The following is a 21956-nucleotide window of genomic DNA, read 5'->3' on the forward strand; positions in this document are numbered from 1 at the left end:
GTGCCCAGTGTAGCTCCCTCTGAAAGAGCGTTTCCAGGAGAATATGCTTTTTAAAATTTCTAGTGACTCCTGAGACTCCTGATGCCAAAGAGTTGGCAATTTTGACTTTATAAACATCCCATTTCAAATCTAAACTCGGCCTTCAATATCTATCACCCATGGTCTATATGAACCCATGGCACATCCCGAGAGCTATCAGCTTGCAAACTGCTTCTGTAGTGACTAAAATAAATATGTGAGTTTACAAAAAACAACAACACCCCACCAAAAATATATGAGCAGAACTAGCTCATTTTCTTTAGTCCTTTCCTCCCCGCAAAGAGAGGTCAGCAGCACCTTTGCTTTCTTGCTTCTTTTTCTCACCAGTGATGCATTTTCAGCCTGCTTTGAGTGCAAGAAGCATGAGATTAGACAAATGTGTAATTACTTCTTGACCTGCTCTCCTCTGTTATACATTTTCATGAGATGCCATGATTCATTATTTGCATTGATATGTACAGAAGGCTGGGGCTGCTTCGTTGATATTCATTTATTCAACAGTCTGTAATCTATATTTAATGGAGTACCAGACTGTGGCATAATAAACCGTTTAAAAAAGATAGCTGCTGCTTACACGGAGGTTATTGCTTGCATAACCTGTACTTATTTTTCATTACAAACCTAAAAGAGGGAAGCATAATTCATACAAGAAAATGAAGTTAACATTTAATGGTTTAAAAATGATAGTGTGCTATAACACTGTGCAATACGCTGAGTGCTTATAAAACAAAGCAGAAAAAGACCAAAAGGAGAAATAGAATTAATACAAATAAAAGGAGCATTTATACAGTATCATGGCTGCTTACCCTGAGCAATATGTTGCATTTTGTGGACAGCTTTTCCCTGGAAACAGGTAGGTCCACAAGTTCTTTGCTTGCTCCTCTCATTGTTCAGACCACGCGATTCCCCTCCTTCATTTCTCACAATGACTTCCAAGGCATTTCAGGATCCTGGAGGGATGAGGAGGACTTGCTTCCCTTCAAATCTCTCTATGCCTGTGCCTCCCTACTTATCTCTCAGATGTCATTAGGGATGTTGAAGAATTCTGACAAACCAGAATATGAAATGGGCAATTTTTGCTTATTTATCCCATGTCTGGAATGGAAATCAATCCAGTGAATATGTTTGTTATTTGCTGTTGTTGCTGCTTCCAGTCCTCAAATGATTTGTAATTGATTGTGTGTCCCCCCCCCCCGCCACCCTTTGTGTTGTGTTTCCTTTGCATTGGAATAACATAATGACAATGTCATACGTATAATTTAAGAAATTAATTACATAAATTATGTAAGTTTTGTAATTTGCCCCCAACAGACAGTGCAATGAGTAACATAGTTTTTTAGTATAACACAAACTGCAGTGGAAAGGAGACAGTTCTGCAAACGATAAAAATAGTGTGCAATGGAATATTATGCCTTCTTACACCCCCAGCTCTGTTCATGACCTTTGGTCATCCTTCTCCACCACTCTCAAGTATCCAAAGTCTCTTTCTCTTTTAAATGGCTCCTCACTGTCTGCCGTGCGAATTACCCTCACCTATGACCTGTCTTCCTTCATATACCACCTCAAAATTCACATGCCAAGTCACTGAAGACTTTGACACACAACCATTCAGTGCCAAACTGCATAAGAATGTACAACAAGCCTTGGTTGATTTGGCTAGTGGCCCATCTAGTTTAGCATCCTGTTCTCAAAGTTGACAACCAGATGCCCATAGAAAGCCAGACCAGCAAGCAGGACCTGAGCAAAACAACTTTCCCCTCCTGTAGTTTCCAGTAACTGGCATTCAGAAACATATTGCCTCTGACCATGGAGGCAGAGTATAGCCATTCTGTCTATCCTAGCTAGTAGCCATTGATAGTCTTGATGTTAGATTGATTGCTTGAATGCAATCAACATGCAACAATATGGCTTCAAGGTACATTCGGTCCTGGGGAAGCAGACTCATCTCAGATGTAGCCATCAGGTAGAAGGAGTCTAATGAGAGGGACTGGGAGAAAAGGGGATGAGAGAGAGGGAGAGAGAGTGGAAGCAAGGTAGTTGAGGTCTGGCTCTCTCCAACCTCATATCTTTTTAAATCTAACTCAGGTTTATCATTCCAAAGTCTCCAGTCTGCCTTGTCCCTCTTTGATTTCACTTTCAAGCAGTAACACTTGCCATCAATACAAATGACAGGGCAGTATTGATGCTCCAAGGGCCTTTCAATGATTAGCTGCCAGGTTTGTCCAATTCAAAGAGCTTTGCTGAATGGAACGATGAAGAGTGAAGATGAAATCACCAGCCACGTCCAGTATCATCAATCTCCTGGGACTGACAGCCACAAATAGCAATAGATGTCATGGACAGGTATTGTTGTTCAGGGTCCCCCTCTGAAAGACAAAGTACATTGGGATTAAGGCAGCCTTTCCCCCTTTGCCTTCCTCACTGTTCCATCCCAGACCAGGGCATTTTCCTCCTGACTGGCTTTTTAAAAAAATCTCACTTGCTAAACCTATGTATTATTCATGAACATTGCAATGAACCTAACCAGATTTTTTGCAACATACTGAGCATCTGCATAAATATCCCTGAAAGCACAGATCAGATCACAAGTGTTTATTAACAATCACTTTTGTCATAGTAAGAGAAATTAGGCTTTATGGATCATGTTATTTATGGATAAATGAACTCCATAGACTTCCCATGTTCTCTTGTTAATGTGATAAAACCTCAGATTTATGGGCAGAAATGTTCAAGAAAGCAATTCATTTTACAGAGCTATTGTCTAGGCAAGATTTCAGGAGGCAGTGAAACTGCAATTCATGGTGGTGATGTGTTTGGCCACCTTGATCACTATGACTGGGCAACAAATGTGTTGTTCACAACCACAGAGTTGTTTTTCTGGATTGTTGGGAAGCCCTTTTTTGCTTTTGGAATTCAATACTTATTTACTGTACTTTAGGAAAGGTGACACTCCACAGAGCTAACCTCTTTGAATAATATGGGATTGCAGGTGCTCTTTCTAAGGTGAGCATATTGCCTGCCTGCTGTAGGAGTGTCTGTTTCCAATATGCCTTGCTTGTATATTTCTAAATAGAACTAATATTCTGTTTATTAGTTAGCACCTTCAACCCCCAATGAGTAAAGGAATTTGAAACCTTGACCATTGCTCATAGACTTCTCATAGACCAGGCAGAGGGCCTTCTCTGTAGTGGCGCCCGCCTTGTGGAATGCCCTCCCATCAGATGTCAAGGAAATAAATAACTATCTGACTTTTAGAAGACATCTGAAGGCAGCCCTATTTAGGGCAGCTTTTAATGTTTGATGTTTTATCACATTATTATTATTATTATTATTATTTCTGTTGGGAGCCGCCCAGAGTTGCTGAGGAAACCCAGTCAGATGGGTGGGGTACAAATAATAATAATAATAATAATAATAATAATAATAATAATAATAATAATTACACTGCTCTGAAAGTGGGGTGCACATGGGCAAACTGTCTTCCAGGGATACTCATCTGCCATTATATCTTATCATGGATGGAAAGGATGCCTTATAAAGTGCTGAATAATTCCAGGATTTTGGAGCTTGAAAGCTACTGAAGGGGGGAATTGCAGGATAGAACCAGAAGAAACATGCAGCATACAATTGCTATCTTAAGACAGCAGGAGCACAACATGTAGAGATATCACCCATTCTCTCTGAATGAGTACACATGAAGAGCCCCTATGGATCAGACCCAAGCCCCATCTGGTCCAGCATCCTGTGGGCAATAAGATGGGAAGCCCACAAGCAAGACCTGAATGCAGCAGCATCCTCCCAACTTGTGATTCACAGCAACTGGTATTCAGAGGCCTCCTGCCTTTCTTGGAGGGGGGGGGGCTAAGAGAACTTTTAAGAAGTGCCACACAAGACCTTTTTTTGGATTGAGGCTATGGACTTTCACACACACTGTGGTCAGGATGCAGACTGAGGGCCGAATTAGAAAACGTCCCTGTTGGTGAATATTCACATCATTTTTTCCCAAACACACGTGTGCTGCCTCCCCTCCTTTCCAGGGCTACTTGATGCCAGCATGCTGCGTGTGCATGCCTTGCACCAAGTACACATGATGTCATCACGTCCCGTGGTGTGCTTGTGCCATGTGCACATGCTTCAGGGCATGCTGATGTTACTCGCACATGCTGCAGGGGCCTGCTGGGATGTTGTGCATATACCCTGTAGCTTGCACAGATGATGGAAGCATGCCCCACAGAACTTTGAGTGGGCCCAGACCCTTTCAGGTGGTCCTTGTCCTAGGTCCTTACCCTAGTTGGTGCACTTGCCCATATACCTTCCTGGCAAGGAAAAAATGCTCTATCAGGGCTATGAGAGCACCTACTTCCACCTCTTCCACCTTCCCCTTCTCTATCTCCATAGCTCTTGGACTTTTAGGCGAGGGAAGTGGATGAAGGTGTCTCACAAAAAGATCTATCCTTTGGGGATCAAACAATGAGATGCTCATGAAATCCATGGTAGTAGCAAGATTGTAGAAGCTGTGCCATTAATGAAAAAAAGGATTCTGAAACTGAAGAGTAACTGTCAAGGAATAAGTTCTGTTTTCAGTGAAAGGTTTTCTTTTAGCCATAGCGCCGTGACAAAGAAATCAGGGTTGGCGAGAATGTCATCCTTTTCCATATGCCACCTTCCAGATTATCTGCAGACCAACAACACCGAGGATGGCTATCGCTTGCAAATAGTTATTTGGCTTTATGATAAGTGAAGAATGGAGATGGACCAACACATGCTATTTTTGTGTTAGTTGGTGACAGGACTGTTTGCAAAGTGACAGGCCCAGAGCGCCGGGAGCAGTATACACAAGACAGCAACTGTCACACAGGCTTTGCTCTGAGTAAACATACTGGGACTTCAAAGGCTTATGTCCTCCAAAGGCTCCTCCAGTTATTTGCTTTGAGTCCTTCTTTCCTTCCTTGCTGCTTTTGATTCTCACTTTCTTCTGATACTCGCCTTTGATTCTTCCCTTCATTTCTCTGTCTTTCCATCACATATTACTGAAGTCAATGGCACCTCTTAGATCAGCAGCCATTAATCTAAGTGCATTGTTCTCACCAATTTTTTAAAAAATCAGTTTCATCACCATTATTTTGTTATACCTCTGGATTGCATTGTAGGAGTAAAAACTTTTTTGCCACTCTCTGAATTCCTTTCCTACCGAATTGCCTTCCATTCTTCATTTCCTTATCTCAGTGTTCATTTTTCTCCCATCCCTTTGACCCCCTGCCTTCTTTCCTTATTCCTTTCGTTTCTTCTTCTCTTAAAATTAAAATGAAAGAACTCTGTTTATATTGAGGCTGGAAATTCTACCAATACCTTTAAAGGCAGAAGTGACAGGCAAATTTCAATACTGAAAGGTACATATCTTAGCCAGTGCCTGCTCCAATTGAGGCCAGAGCTGTGTGTTCTGAACCCTTAAAAAATTAAAAACAAATTATTCTCCAAAGGTGATTATATTCTATGTCAACAAAAGCCACATTCTTTAATTTAAATTATGCATCTTTAGCATATTTACATATATAGGCTCATTTTGCATAATTTATGCTGCTTCTGCTAGTCAAGGGGAAGAGGGAAAAGAACTGAACTAAAAAGTACTGGAAGTTTTGCTTAGTCCAAACATAACTTCATGAATTTTGTGATAAACAGCCTAAATATTATGAAGCTTATATTAGCCAGAAACATGCTCACTTGGGGTGGGGGGATGAATAGGAGATTTTTAAAACCCCTGACGTATCAAATTCTCATGTATCTGATACCCTGGAAATATGGAGAAAGTACATGTCTGTGATTGTGAGACCAAAACATGTATTTTAGAGTTTTATACTGAGGCAAACCATAGGTTCATCTAGCTCAGTACTGTCAACACTGACTGACAACGGCTCTCAGATTTTCAGATGAGCCTCTATTCTAGCCCTATCTGGAAATGCTGGGGTTTGGACTGGGATCTTCTACATGCAAGCAAGTGCTCTACCAGTGAACTACAGGCCTTCCTCTTACAAGGCCTTTCCAGCAAATTAAAGGCAAGAAGTTTCTTCCTTACCAGCAGCATGCTTGTCATGCACACTTAATGGAGGATTGGTTGTTTTCTATGGTGTATCTGGCCATTTGGCCTTGCTGAAGGAGGTTAATATGTGTTTTCTATAGCAGGGAAGAAACCTTGCACAGGAGTCTGGAGTAGGAACAAAACACACTTCAAAGAACTAGATAAGAGTGCTTAATGACAGGCAGATTTGGGGAAACACATGGGGACAAGGTGCTTAGATCAGCTGCTAGGGTGACCACATGAGCTCTGAACCCTTGCGCCTCTTGGCTGATAAAAACTAACAGGAAGGGGACAGCAGGCTAGGCTAGGGAGGTGATTAATGCTTCCTTGCAAGAGGGGATGGTCCCTGCTTGCTTGAAGCAGGCAGTGGTAAGGCCACTCCTCCAGAAACCTTCACTGGATTCAGAAAATCTAAGTACGTAAATACTGAGCGGTTTCTGATCTTCCCTTCTTGGGCAAGGTTTTTGAGTGGGTAGTCACTGACCAGATCCAGATGCTTTTGGAGGAAACTCATTTTCTATATCCATTTCAATCAGGCTTTAGGCCTGGTTTGGGCACAGAAGCTGCTTTGGTCACCTCATATGATGACCTCTGTTAATAGAGAGATGTGTCATTTTTAAATTCTCCTTGACCTCTCAGGGGCTTTCAATTCTATTTGGATGTCATTTCCAGAGGGTGATGCTTGGGAAGTGCTCTTCGGTCCCGTGGAGGTTTCAAAGTTGGGTTCCTCAGGGTTCAATTTTATCCCCTATGCTGTTTAGCTGTAGATGCTGTTTGTCATTTACATGAAACCACTGATTGGGGGCCATCTGGAGCCTTGGAATACATTGCCTGCCATATAACGATGACACACAGCTCTATTTCTCCTTCACATCTATAGATATGGCAATGGATGTGCTGGACCTCAGTAGTGGACTAGATGAGAGCCAATAAACTGCAGCTCAGCCCAGATAAGACCCACTGTTAGTGGGTGGTTCCCTAGACCAGATGGATGGGAGGTTGCCTGTTCTTGATGGGTTTACACTCCCTTTGAAGGAGTGGGTATTCAGCTTGGCGGTACTTCTGGAGCCACTGCTGTTGCTTGAGGCTTAGGTGGTCTCATTGGCACAGAGTGCCTTCAGCTAGTAGTCCAGCTGTGCCATCATCTGCACAGGACTAGCCCAACTTCTGCCACCTAGGCACAGGTAACCTCTAGGAATAGGCAACTATTCCAAAGCAACTACTCTATACCAAACTTAAAAATGGAAAGTGTCATGCTGGTGGTCAACAGAAGAGGTTCAAATACTCTCTCAAGGCAAATCTTTTAAAAATGTAGTATAAACAGCGACAACTGGGAAACACTGGCCTGCAAGCGCTCCAATTGGAGAACAGTCTTTACCAAAGGTGTCATGGGCTTTGAAGACACTTGAACTCAGGACGAAAGGGAGAAACGTGCTAAGAGGAAGACATGCTTGGCAAACCCTCACTGTGATCAACTCCTGCCTGGAAACCTATGTCCCCACTGTGGAAGAATGTGTGAATTCAGAATTGGTCTCCACAGTCACAGTTTTTGTTTGTTATTATCATATGCATTTTTTGTTATTATATTGTAACCCACCCTGTGATTGTCAGATGAATTTAATAGAATTTAACCAATCAACCAATCAATTACAACAAACACAACGGCTATTCAAGAGGTCCTAATAGTTTATTGCAATGGACCAGTCAGCTGTGTGGTGTTTCTTTCTCTGTATATCGGTACTGCTCTGAAAGCTGATCACCTGGAAGGTGCTGAGAGCCAGAAGAGGTTCTGTTCAACTGTTCAACTCCCTTAGGGGTGCCCTGGTTTTTTTGTGAATCAGAATGTGTCCAAATAAGGGAATGAATGACTATTTATTCAGACTAGTCATGCAAGATTCTTCATGTTTTGAAAGGAGGGGGGATACTAAGCGGAGAGGGGACGAATTCTCAACAAACCAAGGGGGGGAAACAGGTGTGTGACTGCAGCTAAGTTATCAAGATGCCCTCTATATGCTCCTGTTTCCATTTCTTAAATTACATTTCTCCTGACAAATCCATTTTCAGTCATCGTAATGAGCAGATAAACAAGGGATAGCGCAGGAGAGGTTCAGAAAGGAACCTTTCCCCATCCTCCTTCCTTTGGGAATATTTCAGTTGTTAAAAATGTATGCCTTTAGCCTTGAGATACGCAAGCCATATGCATAAATAAATAAGTGCCTGACTTGAATGTGTGGCACAGAGCTCTGCAGTGCTGAAGAGACCGGGGGGGGGGCAGAGGAAATCAATTGCTCCTGACTATTGAAGATGTGCAATTATTGGGTGTTGTAATTAGATAATGAAAGACCTGCTCCTAATAAATCTGTCTTATAGGTTTCATGGCCATGCCTAACCAAGTGTGTGAACGTTTCTCTGAGCACAGGGCTAATAAATAAATAAATAAAGTTATTTGGCTCTTTTATTTTTTTGCAGATGGAGACCTCTGTTCTTGCTGTTAAATATGATATAACCTAACAAAATGCAAGCTTGGATTTGTGTGAGAATCCCACTTCTGACTGACCTAGAATCAGGGCTTTTTTCCAGCTGGAACTTGCCAAAACTGAGTTCTGGCACCTCTCAGGTGGGTGCCATTGCCATTATAAGAGAAGGTGTTCATGAAGTGTTCCAGCACCTCTTTTTCTAGAAAAATAGCACTACCTAGAATCCTTAGCTATTGAAATGCAGGCAAGCTGGGGAGGTGAAGGACAGACCCAAAAGCTATTAGGGAGGCATAGGAGTGGAGGGTCCAAATAAATGTATTATTTCTATATAGGCTCTTTTGGTACAGAATTCCAATGGAACGGCAACCACAGTGCTACAAACCTCTTGTGGGAGACACACATCATGCATCAGAACACCAGTGTTTTCTAGAAAGAAAGTAAACAACAGTCCCATTGTTGATTACGTTGCTATTTTTGAAAATCATGTTGTCAGAAACTCACTGGCCAATCCTAATTGTCAAGCTCAATTGCCTCTCTAGTTGCACTGATCTCAGGCAACTCACTGCACTGAGGCTCTGGTGCCGTTGAGTCTTTTCTGTGACATTAATGGTCTAATTCCATCCATTTCCTTTTCCCCGGGGACTTGCTCTGACAGTGAGCTGGAAGGAGTTGCAAAACTGCCGCCAGTGCTGGATTTATGTATATGGTAAGCAAGCTGAAGCCTAGGCCTCTAAATCTAGGGGGCCTCGCCGGCCAGCCCATTCCCCAGCAGGCAATCTCCCCTCTCGTAAAATTGCAAACCCAAGGCTTCATGAGAGGGCAGGACAACTTGGGCCTCTAAATCTAGGGGGCCTCGCCAGCCTGCCTGCTCCCCATTGCCACAGACTCCCCTATCCCAAAATTGTAAACCCAAGACTTCATGCAAGGGCAGGGCAACTCAGGCCCAGCAACAATGAGACTCAGGACTAGCCAGTGGGGCCCAATTTGAAGCACTGGGACACAACTTGAATAATTTTTTTTTGTAGGGCCCCAGTTCACAGCCAAAGTCTGCAAAATCTTATAGATATAAATAAAATCCATCTAGATTGCCCCGATTTGGCCAAATTCCTCCAATTGCCTTAAGATCAGCCCTGATGAGACTGTGCAAGGGTTGGACTGATAAGCCCTGCACGTTCTAGGTCCCTGGTGTTACTATTCAGAGTACAGACTCAAGGACTTGTTATGGAAATAAAGGGGGGCACTTATTGGAAATCAGTTTTGTCACCTCCCCCCCCCCAAACCCCGAGACAATGAGCCCAGCCACCTTTTATTCACAGTCACATAAGCACTACAGCATGGCCATAAACCTGTACATTCAACCGCTGAAATACACACCCAATATGTAGCAATGGAGATTTATATTGCTGCTTTATGAATGAACGCTGTGTTTTATGAATGGACTCTGTATTTTGTGAATTACCTAAGAGCCACCAATAGGGAGCTCTAGAATCTGACTGCTAACCAATTTGGTACTACCAAACAGCAGTCCCTATTCTGAAAGCAGGGAATGCTTCAGCTCAGCCTGGAGCATTCCAAAATACAGGCCAAAAGAGAACAGGTCTGGAAAGAGCGAGGCATACAATAGGCACCACCAGTGAAAAGGCCCTGTTCCGTGTAGCTCCTGCCCTGTCATTTGATTGGGTGCCCACTTGCCCTCCTTCTTGATATGGAATGCTCTCTATTGAAGTCTCCAGGTCCAGTACAAAGACCATAAGAAGGGAGAGAAAGGACCTTGAAGTTCCCAACAGCTCTTAATCAAGCAAGCACACAGGTCACCTTTGTCACAGTCAGGACGCCTATGTCCTGGCCAGGCCTGCATCCAATCTTGTTTTTGTACAATCTTGTTTGTCCTCAGTAACCAAAATTATATTATCAACACATATGAGCAGAAAAGTTGTTTTCCTTCATTTGCAAGGAATCGTACAAAACAAAGTAGTACTAATAAAGAAAAGTTCAGGGTGGCAACAGAAAGAAAACTAAAAATGCTTTTGCAGTTCATCAAAACTATCCAGCAATCTCAAGTTATAGGAAAACTGGTGCTATTAACAGGAATCCTTCTAGCTGGTTAATTGGTTCTGCAACTTCCATGCACATGACGTGTGATGCTAATTATTTTCCCCAAGAGTTAAATGATAACTAATCAAAGGCAGTTACAGTTGCAAATGGCAACAAAATAGCTGGGAAAGGAAGAGGAGCAGGTTTGTTCAAGTGGGTTGCAGGTAGAAATACTGTTTGTAATGAAGTTAGAGCAGTAGTTTACTTTGCTCAAATTAACAAATAAGAAAGTTTTGAGAATTTAAATTCTAGATTAAAATTGATTACTTAATTGAGAAGGGGATTGTAACAAAAACACTGGGATCTAATTAGAATAGTAGAGTGCCTGGTATCTGGTGGGCAGACCAAAGCACTCGTCAGGAGAGCTATGAGATTCAAGGATTCAAGTGAGGGTCAGATGCCTTGTCAATCCCAGCAGGTATATAACAGGAAGACCCGGCCTGCACAGGCCTGCGGCAGGGGAGGGGCCTCACAAGTGGAGTAGCCTAGGGGCTCTCTTCATCTAAATCCAGCCCTGACTGCTGCTGAACATTTCAATTCCATCCCTTCCTTCTCAACAGTCTAATTCACTCCTTGATGTTTGCTTTAGTAATTTTGAAGTTACCCGTTTATGCATTTGCGTCCTAATCCTTTGTTTCTCATCAGTATGGCTGATTTGAATGTTATGACCTACTCCCTGCGGAGACAGCCACAATGCACTTATCCGTGTTTGCGCTTTTCACAGTCAGCATAACTTTTAAATCCCACTTACCCTGTATGTTGTCCCATACTCATGCAGTGTCTGATACCCCTAGGAGTGCCTGCACTGATAAGCACAGGCATCTATGGACCAAGCAGGTACAAGCAGCAAGTATTTTTCATTAAACAACAACAGCAACAAACACTCTAATGTATAGAGTGCCAACAAAGACATACATTTTTTTAAAAAACAGCATCTGCATGAAAGCATAAGATGGGCCTTAGATAATGTCAGCATTAAGCAAATGAGAATATTTTTCATTTGTAAAGGAATAAGAAAGAGGGTGCTACCATTAGGCAGACTGAGACAGATGCTAGCTGGTAGATGCCAGAGGTGCTGAGGTGTTGGAGGATAGAGCAATGTGTGCCATTCAACCTACCCTGCAAGTCCTTAGCTAGGTTGATTTAAAATAATGATAATGATAATGATGGTAATGATGATGACGACGACAACAACAACAACAACAACAACAACAATATATTTATACCCTGCCACTCTGGGCAGCTCCCAACAGAATATTAAAAATGCGATCAAACATTAAACACTTCCCTAAACAGGGCTGTCTTCTAAATGTCGGATTGTTGTTTATTTACTTGACATCTGATGGGAGGGCGTTCCACAGGGCAGGCGCCACTACTGAGAAGGCCCTCTGCCTGGTTCCCTGTAACCTCACTTCTCGCAATGAGGGAACCACCAAAAGGCCCTGGGAGCTGGACTTCCGAGCTTTACTCGCAGCAGAGCATTGAAGGAGCCTTTACTTAGAAGGGGATTCTTTTCTCCAGTAACTTCTGGAAGGACATTGCTGAAATAGGTTCTCCCAAAATCCAGGGGATTTGGACCATAAAAGAAATACTTGCCCTTTAATGGAAGGGGGTGGGGAGGAAATTTCACATTCTCACTTCTGCTAAATACCAGGGAGCAAAAGGCATATAAACTTTTAAATGTTAAAAGTCAGGATTTTAAAATCAATGGGGTATTTAATAGAATCCAGCTCAACACATACAAAAGCAGGGGGACGTGACTGCTGAATTTAGAATAAAAGAGTATAAAAGGCTAGACATAGACCTAATTAAAAAGAGGCTAGCAAAAGGGGAATTAAAATAATGTGGCTGATGATGGCTCCCATAATTATGGATCAAGTCTCAGTGTCAGAGAAATTCATGGATGAAAATGCAAGCAATCTTCTAAGTATACCATACAGATCTTTAAACACACACACAAACACACACAAATGTGGACTCAACATTGGTAATTAGACCAGGAATTAGACCAGCTGTGGAAATGTTAATGGAGGGAAATTGGAAGAGGGTCAAAGTAAACAAACAAACAGCTTCACAACCAAGTCCTACACACATTTACTTAGAAGTAAGTAACAGATTAGTTTTTGTTATGTCTTATACATTTCTGGTAATATTTTGCTTTTATATTTTGAAGAAGTTTATCATTTCTACAAGACATCTGTTTTTGAAAACTGAAGTTAACTATTTAGGATGTGGGTGTGCACTTGGTTAGCCTTGCCTAGGGCACCAAGTAGCCTGGCACCAGCACTGAATCTGCCTATGCACGGATCACAACAGAAGCAGACTATTGGTTCTGTTTCCAACCATGCTTTGTGGGGAGAGTGGAGTAGGAAGCCATCAATTTTACTATGTGATCTTGGGCCAGTCACCAGCTCTCAGGGAAGGCCAAACTACAGTGGTTGCAACCAGTGGCGTAGCGTGGGGGGTGCCAGGGGTGCTGGCCGCACCGGGCGCAACATCGGGGGGGGGGCGAGTCCAGAGGGAAGGGACAAGCAATTGAGGCTTGTTTGGGGTGGGGGGTCATTGTCTCTGTTTGGCCGGCCCCCCTCGAGGAAGCGGGAACCTCTCCAAGGCGCAGTGCGCCGTAGGTGGAGAGAAAAGAGCCGCGCAGCAGCAAAGCCGGGAGGAGTAGGAGGAGGTGGAGGCACTGCCTGCCGCAGGATCCGATCCGAGCCTGCTAATCGCTTGCTGGGAATTAAGCGGCTCAAAGAGGCAAAGGAAGAGGTGGAGCCGCTGGCCCGGCCGGGAGGAAGCTGGAAAGAGCAGCGGGCCTGGGCGCGGCGAGGTTGGGTAGGTGCGCCCTGGCTGGCTACCCGTCTCCCAGGCTCAGTGCCTCGGGGGGGGGGGAGTCTGGAGCAGCCCCAGCTGGCCTTCTCCTGCTTCTCCCCCACCTCCTTCCCGTTGCCGGCGCCTTGATCTCATCTGGATAAGGGATGAAACACGCCCATCCTTCGCTACTCCTTGTCGGGTCACCGCTTCATTTCTCCAGGGAGAGAGAGAGGAGAGGAGAGGTGCCGGGGATTGCCAAGCGCGCGTGACGCAAAGGGCCTGCCCACGCGCAGGCTGAGCTCCGCGTGGCGGGGGCGGAGGGAGGCGCTCTGCACATGCTTAGGAGGCGCTCGCGAGTGGCATAGCATGGGGGGAGCAGGGGGGGCCGGCTCCACCGGGGGCAACATCTGGGGGTCAGGGTTAGGGTGTGCAAATCCATGGGTTAGGGGGCGCAAATCCATGGGTTAGGGGGCACAAATTACTTGCCTTGCCCCGGGTGCTGACAACCCACGCTACGCCACTGGTTGCAACACAGCTAAAGTTCCTCTTCCGAAGCTGTCAGAGAACAGGGACCCAAATATTAAAATAAAAAAGTGATACTGGCAAGCCTATGCTTTGAAAAATACAAGCTCAAAATATATTTTCTTGCAGAAATTATATTATTCAGCTTCACAGCAACCATAAATGCCTTGGTAGGGGAACCCTTCTTTTCCCCATGATCTCCAAGGCCTTAGTGCTCTGGATGTTGTGGCTATGTCATTCATTAGAATCAGAGGGGAAGGGACAGACACCATAGGTATTTAAGTGCTTGCCATGAGTTAGCGACATTTGCTCTGTAAAAGAAATAAAATGAAAAGGGGTCCTTTCTGCGCCAAAGTAGACTATGCATGAGTGTAGATAAAGATTTCAAAGAAATAAACATTGGAACTGGGAAAAAGGAGGTACATATTATTTAGGCAAATATTGAGGCAGATTATATCTGTGGGTAAATACAGATAAATGTAGAGTTAGTTGGAAGGGGCCATGCAGATTGTCTAGTCCAAGCCACTAAATTACAGGAATCTTTCACCCAATGTGAGGCTTGAACCCACAACCCTGGGATTAAGAGTCTCATGCTCTGCTGACTGAGCTATCCAGCCACTGATACTGACATTTAGGAGGGGAACAAACCACTATCTCTTTTGTCAGGGGTAAACTTACGCTCTTACATTTTTCCACTTCTTAAAATGGAGTCTGCAGGAGACAGCTTAAAATGGAAGTTAAAATATGCTTAACAGAACTGTCATAAATAGGTGAGAACACCACAGTCTGTCCAGAAGGAAATTTTGACAGCCTGTGTATCGCCTAGAGCTGTCATCTATCTGTCAGCATCCCCTACCTGTTGGGGAACATCTGGTAGGGAGAGCACATAGCTATCTACCAGTGCTACTTCTGAGTTTCCTTGGAAGGCCCTCCTCTGTCTTCTTTGATCAAAAGTGTATTACCTGATGGCAGTGAAAATAAAATTCACAGATATAATGTGCTGCTGTGCAATAGGTTTGATTTCCCTAACATTTGACAGTTTTGTGGGACAGATTCACAAAGTTTTCATATTGTGCAAATGAATCTCAAGAGCATCAGACTGTAACTCAGATATGGGAAAGGATTGTTTTGTTTTGTTTTGTTTCCTGCAGTGAGAAGCAAATATGCTAGGGATTAGACTTAGTGGTTTTGAAGGATCAGGCCCAGCCATCCTTCTAAATGCAGAAGGCTTTGCAGAATAGCATCTCTAGGTAAGTGAGTGAAGTGAGAGACTTTTGCCTAAGAACCTTGATGCTCTGCAGACTGGTGTAACAGTGAGTAAAAAAAAAAAAGTTTTACACACAAACACGGGTGCCACACAAAATTGACCAAGCATCAGCCAACAGAGTTGGTTACCACCCAATTCCATATATCATAACCCTAGTGAATGCTCCATAGGCATAGTAGCAATTTTAAAAATAAACTTTAACTGAGCACAGTACACTCTTACCTTAATTGTTGGCCACCTGGATTCAGTACAAAGAAGAGCCACTGGCATTCCTGATGGTACAAAGTAGAGCTTCTGCACTTAAATGGAGTTTGAATCAGAGCCCCAAATTTCAATGCCATAGAACATTTGAGTAAGCATTTTGCTACCAAATATCTTCAGAGCCTTTCCTTATTGTAATAGAACTTCATCAGTGCCCCTGTGGTTTTCTGTGCCTTGACTTTCACTGCTTCCATATGACACTTCCAAGAGAGGGTTCATTAAAGAGTACACCCAGATATCTAAATAAATGAGTTTGTTCTATAGCAGGCATAGGCAAACTCGGCCCTCCAGATGTTTTGGGACTACAACTCCCATCATCCCTAGCTAACAGGACCAGTGGTCAAGGATGATGGGAATTGTAGTCTCAAAACATCTGGAGGGCAGAGTTTGCCTATGCCTGTTCTATAGCTTGCTGATCCAAGCACCATCCATTCCTAGGACTGTATCTGCCAAAAATCACAATATTGATTCTTAAAGTAATTTATAGATAGACTTTCCTGTTTACAGTATGCTGAACACCTCCAAGAGATTAGTGAGGCCCAATCCAGAAAGAGAGATGAGCACTAAATCACCCGCATACATTAAGATTAGTATCTTTCTTTTCCTAATTACTGGAAGTGTGAGTTTGCATTGGCTAAATATGGCACTCTATCATTAATATACAAGCTTAAAATTTTCTGTGTCCTTGTATAGCAATAGCAGAAGTTTTCAGTTGATGTTGGCAATCTGAAGTTTCTTCCACAGTCTGTTTCAAATAATAGAGTCAAATGCAGCAGAAAGGCCAATAAAGGCTACATAAAGACTTATTGTTCTTAGTATGGTTCAGAGTAAAAAACTGTTCAATGTTACTGTGTCGACCTCTAAACCCCACTTGTTCTTCATGAACAATGTGGAAGGAGATACCATGAATATAGCTTTGAGGAGATATTTTGCATGTTAATTGGCTGGCAGTTTTGTGGATCATTCTTATATATTTTCTTATAAATCAGGAAAATGATTCCCATTTTCCATCCAGAGGGCATTTGGCGCTTGTTGTTTATGGTGGTAAATAAGCCAGCCAGGATAGGCATCCATCATTCCATGTATTCATTATAGAGCACAAGGTGGGAGCATATCTTCTCCAGGAGCTTTATTTGATTTCAGGCAAGAAATGAGGGCCTTTGTGTCATTACAGGAGAATGGTTGCCATTCAGTTAGGTTTCAGAAATCCTTATGCATTGCTGGGACATGTGATTGCTCAGTTTGAGCACCAAATATATTGGAGAAAGATTTAACCCAATCAGAGGCAGGAACTGAGGCTTCCTGGGATGACCTCACATCATTAAAACCCTGGGCCACCTGTTCCCAGAATTTGTCTTCCCTCTGTTCCATTACTGCTAGTCCCAATTCCTGCCCCTGTGTTTTCGTATATTCAGCTTCTTAGTTTATAAGAACTTTACCAAATGTATTCCTACCTTCTGTTTCCAATGCTATAGAAAGTTGGATAAATTCAGCTTGCTTCTTCATGTTTCCTTAGTGAAAAATGTTCTACAGTATTGGGCTGGACAAGGCAGTCTCGCCTCATGCCCAAGCTCATCTCAACCCCTGTTAATCAGTAATTAACGCTCCTTGCTTGCGTACACATGCAGAAAGAATCAGACTTTTAATTACAGCCCCTGTCTTAAGCAACCAGTTGCTGGCTTTCACTGTTTATTTCTAATGGCTCAGATAGAAGAAAAGCAGTAATTGTCTGACAGTTGAATCATAACATTAAGTGCACACATTTCACCTTGCTTCCACTGTCTTAGGTTTGCAACACAGAAAGAGAAGCCATTTCCATTGGGTTCACATCATGCCTCTTTGACATCTACTAAAATGTTTAGGATTTTAACATTCAGAGTATATTAATAACTCTAGAATCTGGTACCAAAGTGAGACAGCTGGCACTGCAGGTACCTGGAATCTAGGTCAAATTTAGCAAATTAGGATGGGGCCCCAATTTATTTAGGTCACTCCTGTTGTATTTTAAGCTAGCTTGCTGGGAATCCTATCAGAGTCAGGGATGACTCAAATTTCTATTCCTTTTCAACATACTAACATTGTGATTATTTTAAAAAGCATATTGTGTACCCTCTATTTGTCACTGAAGAAGTAACATCATCCCCAGCTACATGTTTTTAAGCTAAATATTATCCTACTTTAAAACTGTAGGCCATTAGATAGACTAACAATGTAGTTGTTTATCCACTTACCTAGGAGTAAACACCAAACAAATCAATGAGATTTACTTCCAAGTGGACAGTCCTTGAAAAACCATGACACTTACTTCTAATAAACATACTTAGGAATGGGCTATAAAATACATATGAGTCTGAGTTCATTATTCATGTGTTGATCATGGTCAAGGTCTTGTGAATTATACAGTCCTTTTTTAAGTGGAAAACAGCTCTTGCTGCAAAATGCCAAACAATAGGGCCCAAGGACAGCTCCAGAAGCCCCATATAATTGAAAGCTTAGTCATTCAATTTGCACAAACATAAGATCAATTTTACTAAATGGTGTTAGTCTATTTAATTTAATCTGATTCCGTCTTCATAACACTTTTAGACAAACCACTTCCTTATTGGCACTATTGCAAAAGCATTTGTACAATTTTACTTTTGTTGCCCACTTAGCATTGCTAATGAAAATATTGAAACAGCATGAGTTTCAAAGTTCTGGGGACCCAGTGGTTTATTTTCTACCAAGTGAAAGTTGTCTTTCAGTTCAACTCTTTATCCTGTTTCCTTTAAATTTCTCCTTATCTGTTTTGTGATACCTGTATGGATGCTTACTGATGTAACAGGTGCTAGCCTAGACTTTTAACATAGTTTATTTCTATGGATCATGGCATTAGAATTAATATAAAATATACCCCTTATGAGCCATTGGTCACCTGGTACAAGCTGCTACCTCCTACAAGATCTGTAAAGAACAGCTAGCATCATGACCCTGATTGTTAAATAAAAGATCAGAGTAGGAATTCACATATTTGCCAGGGAGTTAACTGTTTGTCATACTTCTGTAAGCAGGAACCATACTCCAAACAGATAGTGAAGATCACTTTTAAGGTAAATTTATGATTCAGATATTACAGAGATAAAGAAGTTCTCTTTCCTAAATTAAGGCCATGTCCTATTTACTTCAAAATTATCTCACAAAACATAATAGTAAACCAGAAGGAACAGAAAAAAGTTCAAAGGATTTGGGGCCATGTTATTCCCTCACTAAGCAAGCCCCCCCTTCTCCTTAGTCAGCATCAAAACTATACTTATATGTCAGGTTTTCAATGATTAGGTGGCTCACAGCTCACACAAAAAGTTCTGTTCCTCTCAGTAGTATATATTGGGTCTATACACATGGTGGTGTCATTGACTGGTTGAATGTAGATGAATGTGTGGAGGAACCAGCTGAGGAACCACCAAGGAAAGAAGGCTCAGAGCCTGGGGAGTAGTGGCAGGGCAATGATGAGTGGTCAGAGGGAGAAGACGAAGAAGACTGAGAAGAGGAAGTGTTGGAAGCTGAAGAAATAACATGACTTAGTGAGCTGGGAGACTCTGTGGCAGAGAGAAGTCCAGAATACGGCAAGTGGGAGGAGAGAGGGCAAGAGGCAGAGATGAGTCAGGCTGGTAAAGAGTCATGGGTATTTTCCCTTCGTACTGTGACAAGTGCCCACCCACCCCGTCTTCCAGGGCCAAAAGAGGGCTGAAGGGGTGGAACAGTACTAGGCTGCACACAGGTGCAGTCTCTGATTGCTGGAACAAGTCCTGGAGATGAGGGGACACAGATGACCGTGGGAAGGTGGCGACTTTCAGTCTCGGCAACTGATTCATTGAGTAAGACCTACCAGGGATGAGCTGCTGTGCTAATTAGGCCTAAGACTCAACCAAGTCTGTGAAGATTATGTTTATGATAATGAAGAATTAAAACTCCAACTTTGAATGGTGTGATTTATTGCCAGCTGGGACGACAGAGGACGAGATGGTTGGACAGTGTTCTCAAAGCTACCAGCATGAGTTTGACCAAACTGCAGGAGGCAGTGGAAGACAGGAGTGCCTGGCGTGCTCTGGTCCATGGGGTCACGAAGAGTCGGACATGACTAAATGACTAAACAACAACAACAGCAACAGTTGCAATCCTATGCACACTAACTTGGGAGTAAGTCCCATTTAATCCAATGATACTTAATGTTAACATGAGCATGCATTAGATTAGGCCACAAATTCAAAAGGAAGGAGCAGCGTTCTTTGGGTTCCAGGTCCTGTAGCCAAATAAATGTTCACCCAGCCCACTCTGCTTAGCAAGTAAAGCACTTTGCCCTTCATTTTGCTGCCTGCCATCCGAGGGCAGAACCCATTTGCAGAGGAAAATCACAAATTGGTGTTCTTGTCCATTTTACTGAGAATATTGCTACATTTCCTGGATGACAATTTGCATAATATAGCTCATCATGCCACCTCATACTTATAAATAAACATTGCTCATTATTCTCTTTATGAATAAACATTATTTCCGAAGTGGAGTCACTGGGTTAAGGGCTTCACTTGAAGTGATAATCTTTCCGACAAGTGTTCTGAATAGAAATGGGAACGATTTCTAAAGGATTCCAAGAAAAGAGTTCAGGAACCAACATATGAAGGGTAATGCAGATGGAGTTCCCTTCCTCCACTGATTATGGCAATCACCATGCTACATAGCCACACAAAATTAGATTGTGTGGCTATGTAGCAGAAGACATTATTTTCTCAACAATGCAATTATAACATGTTTTTGATCGTGGATGGGAAACCAGTTTGAACTCCAACTCCAATGAATCCTGATCATTGGCCATGCTGGCTGGGGATGATAGGACTTGAAGTCCAACGATATTTGGAGAGCCACAGATTATGCACTGCTGTTTTAGATGCATTATGTCATATAATTTATTGGTAAGGTGCGCTCTTTCTCTTGTAATTTAAAGACAAAAGCTGGTATTCTGGGACAAGGTCATCTGCAATAACTAACTAAAGGCCTGTTTAATAATACTGGTAATGAATACAATTTTTGAATTATGGTGCTGGAGGAGACTCTTGAGAGTCCCATGGACTGCAAGAAGATCAAACCTATCCATTCTTAAGGAAATCAGCCCTGAGTGCTCCCTGGAAGGACAGATCCTGAAGCTGAGGCTCCAATACTTTGGCCACCTCATGAGAAGAGAAGACTCCCTGGAAAAGACCCTGATGTTGGGAAAGATGGAGGGCACAAGGAGAAGGGGACGACAGAGGATGAGATGGCTGGATAGTGTTCTCGAAGCTACCAGCATGAGTTTGACCAAACTGCGGGAGGCAGTGGAAGACAGAAGTGCCTGGCATGCTCTGGTCCATGGGGTCACGAAGAGTCGGACACAACTAAACGACTAAACAATAACAATGAATACTGATAATCATTGTGCATGGTGCTTTAAAATATAGGTGGATAGGTCTCTGTTCTGTCTAAAATTGGACACAGAGGGACAAAAGAAGAAAGGCAGGAAGATGGAAACAAAGACAGGTGAGGGGAAAATATGAGTTTATTTCACATATGTATACTTATACTTAGTTCTGGTAGTGCAGGTCAATGTGGTGCCTTCCAGATCTTGTTGGACCCCAACACCCACGAGCCCCAGTCAGCATTGGCAATGGTCAGGAATGATGAGAGCTGGAGTAATAATAATAATAAGCTGGAGTCCAACAGCATTTGAAGGCCACCACATTGGCTGCCTCTGTGGTAGGGTACTGGATCTAAGTGTCACAGTACAGGTGAGTTTTGAGGAGAGATGAATTAAGAGAAGCGACTTCACACATATGGTTTCAAATATGTAAAACATTAAATTTGAATGTGAAGAATTGAAATTTGTTAAGTCCCCAAAGCACCTAAAAATGTGATTTGTCAATGAGGGAAACATACTGTGAATGATATGGATACTTAGCAGAAAGCCAGGATTGAGTGTAGCTCTCTGTCAGGTATACACTCAGTTGCAAACCGGGGTTACCTGCCATGTAATATGTATAGAATGGCTGTGGTCCAATGACTTCAGGCTCCACTTCTGTCCTAGAGTCATTGCAAAGAGTTCAGCAAGTGACTGTGTCTCAGTTCCCCATCTAATTGAAATAACACTGTCCTATTATCAAGGGCCATTTAGAAGATGGATTTAGAAGATGTGGTTGTAAAGCACATTGCTGCTATATATGAAAAAAAAATCAATGGTACCACAGTCCTTTGTTTCACCATGACCAAGAGGAGATAAAATTATGAACTTGGAAGTACCACCTTGTTATGCAAAAAAGCCCACAGTGTGGAGATTATATCGACCATAACTATGTGAAATAATCTGAAGGATAATGTAAAGTCCTACAGAAATGCTGGATAGCAGTAA

At 42.6% G+C, this 21956-nt stretch overlaps 1 long non-coding RNA gene across 1 annotated transcript in view; it reads right to left on the reverse strand.

Annotated features, from left to right (window-relative positions):
• The window catches only part of LOC309541286, a 37887-nt gene extending 20836 nt beyond the window's left edge, over positions 1–17051 (reverse strand). Inside the window, exons 1-2 of the long non-coding RNA XR_014223689.1 lie at positions 16999–17051; positions 846–1084 (exon numbers count right to left, since the gene is read on the reverse strand). This is a non-coding gene — a long non-coding RNA (uncharacterized lncRNA). The remainder of the gene's footprint in view (positions 1–845; positions 1085–16998) is intronic.
• Between the last annotated feature and the right edge of the window lie 4905 nt (positions 17052–21956).

Source organism: Podarcis vaucheri, assembly GCF_965113315.1.
Source record: "Podarcis vaucheri genome assembly, chromosome: 1".
Lineage (NCBI taxonomy): Eukaryota > Metazoa > Chordata > Lepidosauria > Squamata > Lacertidae > Podarcis > Podarcis vaucheri.